General features: G+C 41.3%; 1 long non-coding RNA gene across 2 annotated transcripts in view; it reads left to right on the forward strand.

Moving 5' to 3' along the window:
- Window positions 1–12,090, forward strand: part of LOC145538973 (uncharacterized) — a 312,149-nt gene that overhangs the window by 257,827 nt on the left and 42,232 nt on the right. The gene's annotated exons all lie outside the window — the stretch shown is intronic.

Below are 12,090 nucleotides of genomic sequence, written 5' to 3' on the forward strand. Positions count from 1 at the left end.
TGTGGCCACTGCTGAGTTATCCACATTTTCTAGCATATTGAGTGCAGCATTTTAACAGCATTATCTTTCAGGATTTGTAATAGCTCAGCTGTAGTGATGCTTCTGAGGGCCCACTTGACTTCGCATTCCAGGATGTCTGGCTCTAGGTGAGTGATCATGCCATCACTGTTGTCTGAGTCATTAACATCTTTTTTTGTATAGTTCTTCTGTGTATTCTTGCCACCTCTTCTTCATATCTTGTGCTTCTGTTAGGTCCGTACCATTTCTGTCCTTTATTTTGTCCATCTTTAGATGAAATATTCCCTTGGCATCTCTAATTTCCTTGAATAGATCTCTAGTCTTTCCCATTCTGTTGTTTTCCTCTGTTTCTTTTCATTGATCACTTAGAAAGGCTTTCTTACCTCTCCTTACTGTTCTTTGGAACACATGGCGCATGGTGCGCCTTAAAAAAAATTAAGTCCCTCACCGCCTGTATATCTATGACCATTTAATTATGAAAATTTCTCAACTAACTGGAGACTGATTTCTCGCTTCCTGAGCGTGTGGGAGGCCACGATCACAGATTTTATAGCCAAACAGACCTGGCTTTCAATGTGTTGCCACTTACCATCTGTGAATAGATGGGTAAGTTACTTAATTTTTATAAGCCTCAGTTTTCTCATATGAAAATGGGAGTAAAATTAATATCTAGCATGCAAGTTTATTGTAAGGATTCAGTCAATCAGCTCTCCCTAGGTTTTAGCGAATTAAAACAGGCAACTGACAGTGTTTGTTCTTTCTTCTAGAAAAAAGGCTATGCCACAGCTGCCAAAATTGGCAGGGGCTTTTTATTTCTTGATTTTACCTATGTTTTATCTTTATTTTCAATTTACCTGGAAGAAATAGCCAAATACATTACTACTATACATTAAATGTTTTCTGTGTCCTTATATATGTTTTTTATCCTCAATGCTTTTCACTCATTACCTTGTATAATCTTAAAAAACAGAGAGGAATCTACAGTTCTGAGACAATACACAACTTCCCTAAGATACATAGTAAGTGGCCATAAATGCTTGAACTGAAGTATAAATTTGTTTTAGTTCTTGATGAAATACAATTGACTCTTGAGCAATGTGGGGTTTGGGGGTGTTAACCCCTGTACAGTCAAAAATATGTATATACCTTTTGACTCCTGTTGGGCTGCTGTCTATGGTGTCACACAGAGTCAGACCCGACTGAAGTGACTTTGCAGCAGCAGCAGCAGCATAATACTTTAGTGCTATTACCTTACTGTTGACCAGAAACCTTATTGTTAACATAAACAATTAATTAACACATATTTGATTCATTATATATCTATCATATACGGTTTTTACAATAAATTAAGCTAGAGAAAATAATTTTAAGTTATAAGGAAGAAAAAACACATTTATAGTACATATATGTATTTATTGAAAAAAATCCACATATAAGTGAATCTACATGGTTCAGACACATACTGTTCAAGGGTCAACTGCATTTCCAAAGACTTCAAGGACTATTGCTTACATGGCAGCTGTCAGCTGTCATAATAGGTATTCCCACTTGATAAATGGGAAACAGGTTTAAAACGATTGTTCTTCAGGACCTTTCATATTCTAGCTCAGTGTTGCTACCAACATGCTTGACTTAATCAGGCTTCAAGGGTTTTTGTGGAGAAGGCAATGGCACCCCACTCCAGTACTCTTGCCTGGAAAATCCCATGGAGGGAGGAGCCTGGTAGGCTGCAGTCCAAGGAGTCGTGAAGAGTCGGACACGACTGAAGCAACTTAGCAGCAACAAGGCTTTTTGTGCACTCTGCTCCCCCACAGAGTATGTGGGGGTACTCTCTTCCTTCTTTTTGCCTTTTTGAATGTCATTACCCATTTCCAACATTACCTTCTCTTTGAGCCTTCAAGCCACAGTGCTCTCCATTTTTTTTGAATATCTATAGTTCATGTCTGACACTGAGTTGTGGGCTATTTTGCTTAACAACTGGCCTTCTCAACCATGCAAGGGGTTCCATTGGGTAAGTGAACATGTACTAATACACGAATCAGGAGTTCATATTGCAGGAAAAAGTCTGTGCTTGATGTGGCCCTAGGGTATAAAGTTAAGTAAGATATTGTCCATCTCTCAAGAAGCTTACATCATCACCTACTGACCACTATGGGTTTTTTAAGGTCTCAGATACTCAGGATGAATAAATAGATGGATGAAAAATATACTGTGGTGATGATAGTTTTTCTAGACACCAAGGAGATTTCAAGATAATAGAATATACACTCTTTTCCTTCTTATGATTTACAGTCAAGATGAAGAGAGAATACAAACACTATACAGTGGGTAGACCCAATTACTTTTCACCACCTTAATGGGGAAATTGTGACCCTTTGGGTTCAGAGCAATCTTCTGAGTGAAACCACAATATGACCTTGAATAGAAACAAATTGGCATATTTGCTTCTGACTAAAAAGCAGCCAACTCTGGCATTTGTGGGAAGCTGATGTGTAGGAACCACTAAACAGCTTCCACTTTGCATTATCACCCATTTTATAAAACAGGAAGACTCTTACTGTTAATTCTGTGATTCGAGCATTAATATTGTGGTTTTACATCCTGCAAATTAAAGCTGTAAGATGACCAAAGGGCTGGATGAAAACCATCGGACAGCTCTTACACAGCTCAAGACATGGGGTAAGGACAAATGGCCTGGCCATCTCCTATATCTGCTTAGTTTGTGGAATGAACAGCTATGCTCTTCCTTCCTCTATTTCCTTTGCCCCAATCCTCACTTTGGCAATTTTTTTTCAGCTTTTCAGTTTATACTTGGTTAATTTACACCTGTCAATATGTTGCCATGGATTGAACAGAAGCTAACTGTTAATACAGCTTCAGAGAACTAAGCCTCAAAATAGTCCATGCATTGACTTTGTGTAGAAAAAGAAACAAAAGGCTTTTTTCAAAGCCCAGCTCACTTTTATACTTGGTTGGTCTCAACCACAGTGGTCATGGGTCAAGATGTTCTGTAATTTTAGGGAAATGCTTTAGGTGGCATGATAGTCATTTTCTTGACGTGGACATTCAGAACCATGGGTTGAATCTTTCATCCTTTTTCTAGATTAATGCAGATTTTTTACCTTCCAGAATTGCTTATGGATTAAGTCAGGGATAAGAAGATTTGGCCTTATAATCTTAGGAAAGGAAAATATGAGTGGATTTTTAAGTTCAGTCAATGTGGGGACCACTCTGTCATATTTATTTCTATATTTTTTATTCCATAGCAGATAGTAAGTGCTTGATATTCATTAGCTGAATGAAGAAGAAATACTTGGGGTTTCTAGGTGTGTTATAGAAATATTACTGATAATTTATGACACAAAAGTATGTGATACCATTTTGTATGTTTCTCCTCCTTTCTCCTCAAAGGATGATGGACACATCTCCACAAGACAGCTTTCAGGGTAGAAGGGAGGGTGGGGAAAGGGACCTGGAACCCAGAGGTAGGATAAATAATCTTGCTAAATTTGATCTCTCTGGGCCCTGTCCTTTTGGTTATTGAGAAAACCCCTATATCTTAATGGACTCAAGAGTAGTAAGTCATTGGTACAAATTGAAAAGACCTTCAGAATACATCTACTTCAGAGAATGACCAGGACTTTTTTATGACAGAGGTTTCACTTGTAATTCCATTTTCTGTAATTTATGTTAGACTCTTGAGGTCTTCATTAGTTACAGAATTGTGACCAATTGTCGGCCACCCCTGAGGATGTCAGAAAAGATGTCCATCTTTATTACTTCTTGATTCAGATATGAAAGGAGCAGATTTCCTTTAGAGATTTGGTGTTTAATTCTGAACAAGCAAAGGTCTCCAAGTCTTAGAGTTTCATGTCATGGATTTTATCACATGTAATGTATCTCATTTGATATTTCTCTGTGCTAAATAGTTACAGTTTCATTAAGGCTTGTAAAATCAATAGTAAAATCACATATTTTAATCCAAATGCTATGGGATTACTAAAGTGAAGGCAGTCCTTTTTATATACCTCAAAGAGGAAAGACATGTTTAGAGAAATGAAAGTGAAATGATTTTGAGGAAGGGTGTTCACTTTGGCATAGAGAAGGTCTAGTGGGGGAAGGGTTTACAACCCACAGTCAGAATTAGGACCTAGCTAAATTGACCCATTAGAACAAACTCTGGTGGGAACTCAAACAGTCTTAAGGAGGGCTATAAAGAATCAGCCTTGACTTTTTAAAATTTACACCTTTTTGGCAATCTCTTTGTATTCCAAAGTATACCAAGGTGGGTTTACAATGTATTAGAGGCTACAGATGATGGCTGAAATACATAAGTTTATAGGACTATGTTTTAGCTCCTAGTTTTGCAGTTGGGAGACAGCTCAGCAGTATTGATGCCATAATTAACGAACTTATTTTCACTGCATTAGGGCACCATTTCTAACACCCATTTGACACTATCTTTAGGTCCAATAAGGTGAGGAGGAGGAGTGGACTAAGAATATAATGTTCTATGGCTATGTCTACAGCTGATGAGGTTGATAATGGGCTCTTCGGGGAGATAGAGGACACAGCAACGAGATCCAGAGCAGCAACTTGTGATGTTCCCCTTCAGAGACAGGCACCTGAAACCAACGCATTCTCACAGGTCTACCTAGGGTGGCAGTGTACCCTGCCTGGTTTGAGACCAGCATGTCTTCTTGAGGGATGAAATAGGTGGCCTTCAGGGTCGCCACTCACCACCGAGGAACTGATATGAATAATTTTTTAAAGGCACAATTTTATAGTTCATAAAATACATTTTCAGTATTTAAATTATTACAACTAGTGTTTATTTGACATTTCAGATATAAATATGCTATTGCTGATTGATATGTCATCTAAAATCACTCTTTCCAAAAAAGGCAGCTTAGAAGAGCTCATTCATTTCTAGTGGTCAGTGGGGGAAAGAGAACTAGACAGAAAGAGGAGGCAAATAAGTTGCCATGATAAACGTGGAAGAGTCAGAAAATTTTGAGTTGATTGTGTACTTCAAAACTTGAAGCAGAATATAGTGTTTTGCTTTGTTTCTGAAAATCTGTCTCAGCATTTAGAGTGGATTAATGGAAAATCGTTATCATTTTAAATAAGAATCAGTAGGAGTTTCTGAAATGGCTACTCTGTGCAGAGGACTGTAAAGGTCCAGGGAACATTGAAGACCTCACCCCTGTCCTGACAGAGCATATTAACCTGGTTGTATCGATAGAACAAGATCGTACTTGAGTCAGTTGGAGAGCAATAAACAATTGGGCTTCCCTGGTAGCTCAGGTGGTAAAGAATCTGCCTGCAATGCAGGAGACCCGGGTTGAATCCCTGGGTTGGGAAGATCCCCTGGAGAAGGAAACCGCAACCCACTCCAGTATTCTTGGCCTGGAGAATCCCATGAACAGAGGAGCCTATTGGGCTGCAGTCTGTGGGATCATGAAGAGTCAGACACAACTGAGCGAATAACACACCAAACCATCTCTGATTAAGGATGCTTTGTGTGTTGCACACTCTAAATTATGTAGACATTCAGTGGAGGGGTATTAGAGAAGGATGAAACATTGAGGAAAACGACAGAAAGAGGTGAGAGCAGAAATAAGAAAATATTTCTTAACAGTTAGATCTTTGATGACTGTGCGTGCCAAGCCCTAGTGTGACAATTATAAAACCCTTTCACCATGTGCAAGGCTTTTTGTGATCTGGTGCTTATCATCCCTACAGCTTCAGTACCAACTTCTACTGACTTTTCCCCTGCCAACCAGGTAAAGTAATTTTCAGCTCCCTGAAGCCATCTGCAGTTGCCTGATTGTAGTCTTAGCTTACCTGAGTCCTTACACTAGGTGGCTACTCCTCTTCCTTGTCATTCAGTTGACAAGTTCTTAAGGTCCAGTGGAACTACTATGTCTTTGGAAGCATTCACTGAAGTCAACTTCTTTTAGATATTTCTGTCTCTCATGGTACCAGTGAACATTGCTCCAAGTTTCCTTATGTTGCATACAAGGTCTTGACATTATTTATTGTAGTAACTTTTCCCTCACCAGCCTATGGGTGCCCTGAGAGGAGGAACCACGTGGTTGTTCTCCCCATTCTTGGCTTACAGCTCCAAGGAATGTTGTATGAATGAATCAGTATATGAATGTAAAAGAGGATTTTGAAAGTCAGATGGCCTGGTTAATTAGGATTGCTAATTAACTGAGCATTAAATAAAGTTTCATTTTAACCCTTGTGATAAAAAGATTTGCAATAAAGAATTTGTCTGCTTCCCTGCCTAATGACATGGCCCACGATCCAGTGATTCATTTTTTTTAAACCTTAAGGATGTTGATTTGTTTCATTTTGAACATCAAATTTCTCACTTTGGATTTTCATGGAGAAAATGCCAAAGGATTGAGTTGAAACTCTACCAATATAAGCCGTACCTGAAAGTTAATCTTTTGAATAAATCCCTGACACCAGCTTCTTTTACTGTGATTTATCTGTTTTTTTCCCTAAAAGCTGAACATGAGGGAAATTTCTATCTAATGAAAAATTCAAATCAAAATATGCTTGTCACAAGGATGAAAACACAGTGAATAGCAATTACACAGGCTGAGAAGGAGAAGGGATTCACTGGTTTCTAGTAGCAGGATTATCAGTCCTGTGTTGAATGTACTGTCACCCAGTTGCATTTGACCATTCATTTCTTATCCCAGGAATTCTGTAGAAAAAACCATGAAAGGTTAAGCTTGCACATGTCATTACCTGAAGGAAAAAAGCAAGGAGGGATCCCTGCTATTTATGATCACCAGTTTGCCTTTCATACTCCCACATATGTTCCTTAAGCCCTGACTCACTTTTCTGTCCCAGTCTCTCTTTGATCACTCCCTTCTAACTTACTTGAATGAAAGGATGAGTTACAATTCAGAATGTGTGTGGTTTTTGGCTCACGTACCCTGTTTCACTATGATCAAAAAGCCAAATTAATGCACAGACACTCACACACAGAACTAAAACCTCATGCTCCACTGATGTGCAGATAAGTTTCAACTTGTCCCTGGACATATTTCAATCAGATTATGAGAAACAAACATGAGAAAAATCATTTATTTCCCAACATATATACTGATTGCATGCTATGTTTTAGACCCTCTTCTGAGTTTTAGGGCTACATAGCGCATGCTAGTCATCCTTGTGTCTGTCCTCAGTATAAGGTACCGATGTTTCTCAATGAAGTCTGCTGAATAATACAACTCAATCTACACCCTCAGGGAGCTTACAGTCCTGTGGAAAAGCAAACAAGAGGCAACTTCAGACCAGGTGGCAGTTGAGTAGTGGGAACATACTCAGTAAGATGGTCCCAGACTTCCTGGTGGCAGCAGGCAGGTGTCAAGCGATGAGCTGGGTTAAATGGTCCTGATGGAGAGAAGTGGTTATGTGTCAGGCACAGGAACCTTGCTGTTGCATTCCAGGTAAAGGTGCCACCATGGAATTGTGAGATATCCTAGAGAACCTTCCAGTAGAGTCAAGGGCCCTGAGCAAGGACACTGGATTTACTGGGATATGGTGAATTTCCTTCTACACCCAGAGGGGAAATGACTGGGTGGAGCAAATTGGCAGCTGGCAAGGCCTGGGCAAGCTGAGCATCCGTCTGGAGTTTCCCTGTGGGCCTGGCTGAAGGCCCGCTCCACCTGGCCCCCTGTTTTAACTTTCACTCCTTCCAGATCACAAAATGAAATGGAGTTTTCTTCAAAGTGACAGTTAAATCTCAGCCCCTCACCAGCCACTGTACCAGCGCCGCTTAATTCTGTAATCCCTTTGCCCTCCATCCCTCTTTGTGGTTAGCAAATGCCAGGAAATGTTGGAGTGACAAGTGAGTTCTCCGTGCCTGACACCTCTGCTGGAAGACTTGATAAACTGCAAATGCCATCACAGTCATTTTTCAGGTGCTGGCTCAGAAACATGCCCAAGGAGGGCCCAGTGGTGAAAGGTAGAAAGCTTCCCCCTCCTTCCTTCCTGATGTCCTTCTCCTAGCTTACATTTCTGTGAACTTGGCGTGTTGCTCAGAGCTGTTTTCCAAGGGAACACTTCTGGGGAATGTTTCCTTTAACATCTTTAAAATTGAGGGTCATCAAATCATACGGTTTGTTGTCCCTCCATGGACTATACTGCCCCCCTGCCTGCAGGGGGAGGCGGAGATGGAGTGATACTGAGCTCCCATAATAGCTAACCATTGTCATCCCACATCCTATAGCTGCGCAGAGTGCAGAGGCACATTGTGAGTGGCTAGGATTTCCCTGTAGTCTACACCCTACGGTGCCATTTCCACATGAGCTTCCTCTGCTGGTCAGACTCTCGAAATCCCTCCTTACTGAACACACTGTCATTCTGCTTTTTTGCTCTGCTTGAGAGGAACATCTGAGATTCTTCCTCTCTCTCTCCTTTATCTCTTCCTTCTCTCTCTCCTCCCTTCCTTTCTCTCTGGGAAGAGTATTAGAATTCTGTGTTGTACTGGTCAGACTCTCGAAACCCCTCCTCATTGAACACACTGTCATTCTGCTTTTTTGCTCTGCTTGAGAGGAACATCTGAGATTCTTCCTCTCTCTCTCTTTTATCTCTTCCTTCTCTCTCTCCTCCCTTCCTTTCTCTCTGGGAAGAGTATTAGAATTCTGTGTTGTACTCTTAAGCAAAACCAGAGAAAGGAATCCATCTGTCACTAGGAATAAATGTACTGGACGGTGATTTATGCAGATGCTCTACTCCCAGTGATGGCGTTCATCTTATCTGTACTTCCCCTAGCCCTTCTCAGTGGCAGCACCCAAGATTGGCTGTAAAATAACATGGCAGCTGGGTGACTGGTCTGGGTACTGCCCGGAGCTGTGCTAGCCTGGTTTTAGCCATTGGACAAACCTACCGGAAGGGCAGATGGGCAGCTCAGGCAGCAGGGGAGGAGTCCAGAACTTCCTAATCCATGACCCCTGCACTCTGTAGGTCTGATGGAAAAGCTGATCCACAAATTAGGAGAATTTGTCCATTCACTGTTTCTCCTCTCAAGCCTGGACTTAGAAATGCCCCTGGAGTCCCATTGGCCCTTGCCTTGCTTCCACAGCCCTCGGTGCTTTGAGATTCTGGTCATAAACAGGGAGAGATTCATTAGGGCTGGCGTTTGTGCTGGCTGGCTGGCTGGCTGGCTTCTGCACTGTTTTCTGGCAGCAAGGCTGGGAGTCTCCCTCGAGAGCTTATTTTCCTGAAATTCCCCGTGCAGTTTTACATACATAAGTGGGCTGGATGAGGTTGTGAGAAACAGCCTAGCTTTTGAACACTAATCCCAATCAAACTTCCAAATCCCTTGAAGTTCACGCTATCAGAAGAAGAAATCTGGAGTAAACAAGTCTCTCACCCCTCCCAACCCAGCCACATCCTGGCTCCTGCCTGGCTCCTCAGAGCCCAGAGGCTCTTGCATTTTGCTCTTAGAGGAGCAGGCAGCAGGCAAGACCTGGGGCCCTGATCTTCCGGGCATGTAGGTTTCTGCCAGTGTTTCTTTTGCTGTTGTGCTTGTGATTACTAGTAGTTTTTCTATTCCCTTTGCTGTCTGGAGATTCATCTGGGATTTATCTCTATAATGAGAAAGGGGAGATAGGGAAACGCTGGGGCATTTTTCTCTGACTTAGATTATTTGTCATTTTGATACTCATTTTAAAAGATGCTTTTCAAATATTTAAATGTATGTGTGCTCACATCACAGTTCCTCGGGATGAATTGCAGATGACATAATCACCACTTTCTCTCTCTCATGCTCTAGGCCCTCTCTCCTGAACTGATTGCCAGCAGTGTCTTGGCCAGAAATAAGGGTAGGTTAGAAGAGTAAGAACTCAGATCTTCCGTGAATAGCAATTTTCCTCTTATTCTTTCAGAGATCCTAACCCAAACATACTGGTTTCTTTATCTCTCATCTTCAGGATGCCCTGACCATACTAGATTGACAGGGACCACAACTTAAACTTTATTCATCGAAATATGCTGTGTCCCCGCTTCCCCACCCCCAGAGACATACACTTCACAAAATCATACCTAACTGAAGTCTTCTTTCCACTTTTCCAAATTCTGGCTTAAGATATTACAGATATAAAAGAGACTAAGCCCCATTTATAAGCAACTCCCATGTTATTGATAGTGGATCTGTGTGGGCAGGTGTAGATTTAACTGTGCGGACAGTGAACAGCATTGGAAACGCAGAATGTTAAAAGATCCCAGACCAATTATTCTAAGATTGGTGCTTCTGTGCAGAAGAGCCTAAGAGGAGATTAAGAATCCACATTACTAAAGCACATAGCCTGATTCAGGAGTAAATGATCACTAGAATCTTAAGAAAAAGCAGTTTCATGCAAAGGCCTGTCATCTTTTTCAACAAGTATTTATTGATTGTCTACTCTGTGCCTGCAGTTGTGCTGGGTACTGTGGTTACAATGGATAATATAAAAATAAGACTCCTGATTAAGCAGGTTTTAACTGGAGTAGCAGTAAAGAGATAGCAAATGAGGGTGTTCAGTTCAGTCACTCAGTCATGTCTGACTCTTTGCGACTACATGACTACAGCACGCCAGGCCTCCCTGTCCACCACCAACTCCCAGAGTTTACCCAAACTCATGTCCATTGAGTCGGTGATGCCATCCAACCATCTCATCCTCTGTCATCCCCTTCTCCTCCCGCCTTCAATCTTTCCCAGCATCAGGGTCTTTTCAAGTGAGTCAGCTCTTTGCATCAGGTGGCCAAAGTATTGGAGTTTCAGCTTCAACATCAATCTTTCCAATCAACACTCAGGACTGATCTCCTTTAGGATGGACTGGTTGGATCTCCTTGCAGTCCAAGGGACTCTCAAGAGTCTTCTCCAACACCACAGTTCAAAAGTATCAATTCTTTGGCGCCTATTGGAAAAACTATAGCCTTGACTAGATGGACCTTTGTTGGCAAAGTAATGTCTCTGCTTTTTAATATGCTGTCTAGGTTGGTCATAACTTTCCTTTCAGGGAGTAAACATCTTTTATGAGAGTGTAGTAAATCAAAAAGAGCAATAGCCAAAAATACATGGGTCAGGGATGAAGAGTGCCACGTGCTGGCCTCTGCTGGAGACAGGACCAGAGAGAGCAGGGCAGACAGTGTCAGCTACTTTAACACTCTGAGAGAGAAGATTCACTCTCTCACCAATCTGTGGTGGGTCTAGTAAGGGCACCCCTGATTAATCCCTTGTCATAGCATTAAAAGGGGTCAATTTAGGGCAAGATAATGAAAGTCTCATGACCTCCATCATTAGAGAGCCAAACTTTGAACAGAAAATTACAGATCTCTCCCATACAAATGACAAGCAGCCTAGCTCCCTGGAAATCATAGAAATACCAAGATCATAGAAGTTCCATAGAGACACCGATTCTCCTGTCCATTAACTTCAGTAACTATACATGTCATGCCTACTTTGTGCAAGGTGCTGTGTGGGATACTGAAGCATGGTGCTGGCTGCAATGACTGGCATATGTCCACTGAACTAGCAGTCTTTCTTGACAATTCATCCATCTCTGCCTTCCTTCCTAATTCTCATATTTCTTCTATTCAAGGCAACAAGCCACCAGGCAATCTGTGTTTGCATGGACATGATCAGTTGCATGTCCAGTTCTATGTGTGACTCTGAGCAAACTACAAAAAATAGAGATAGTACAGTTTCCACACAAAAGGTGATTACCGTGTGTCTCAGGAGACAAAAGATAATTACATAACAAAACTACCGAATGATTAATACCACAAATAACTAAGTTCTGAACTGTGTGGTGTAGCCTATTGTGAATTGGTTGTTCAGACATAGAAAGGTTTTCAGAAATAAGGGCATTGTGAATGGATACACAGAGGATGGATAATGAGGGAGAGGGCATATGCACAGTACACCCTTAACTCAGTGTTTGTTCTGTGTGGAATATTTTCTTCCACTCTTCCAGTGTTCTATATCTACTTCACTGGATTTTTCAAAATGCAGACGTTTTAGACTTTCTCGAAAAATCTTACTTGATGTCACTCTATTAGAGT

This window comes from Giraffa tippelskirchi, chromosome 2, assembly GCF_054371585.1.
Source record: "Giraffa tippelskirchi isolate mGirTip1 chromosome 2, T2T-mGirTip1v1.2.pri, whole genome shotgun sequence".
In the NCBI taxonomy this organism is placed as follows: Eukaryota; Metazoa; Chordata; class Mammalia; order Artiodactyla; family Giraffidae; genus Giraffa; species Giraffa tippelskirchi.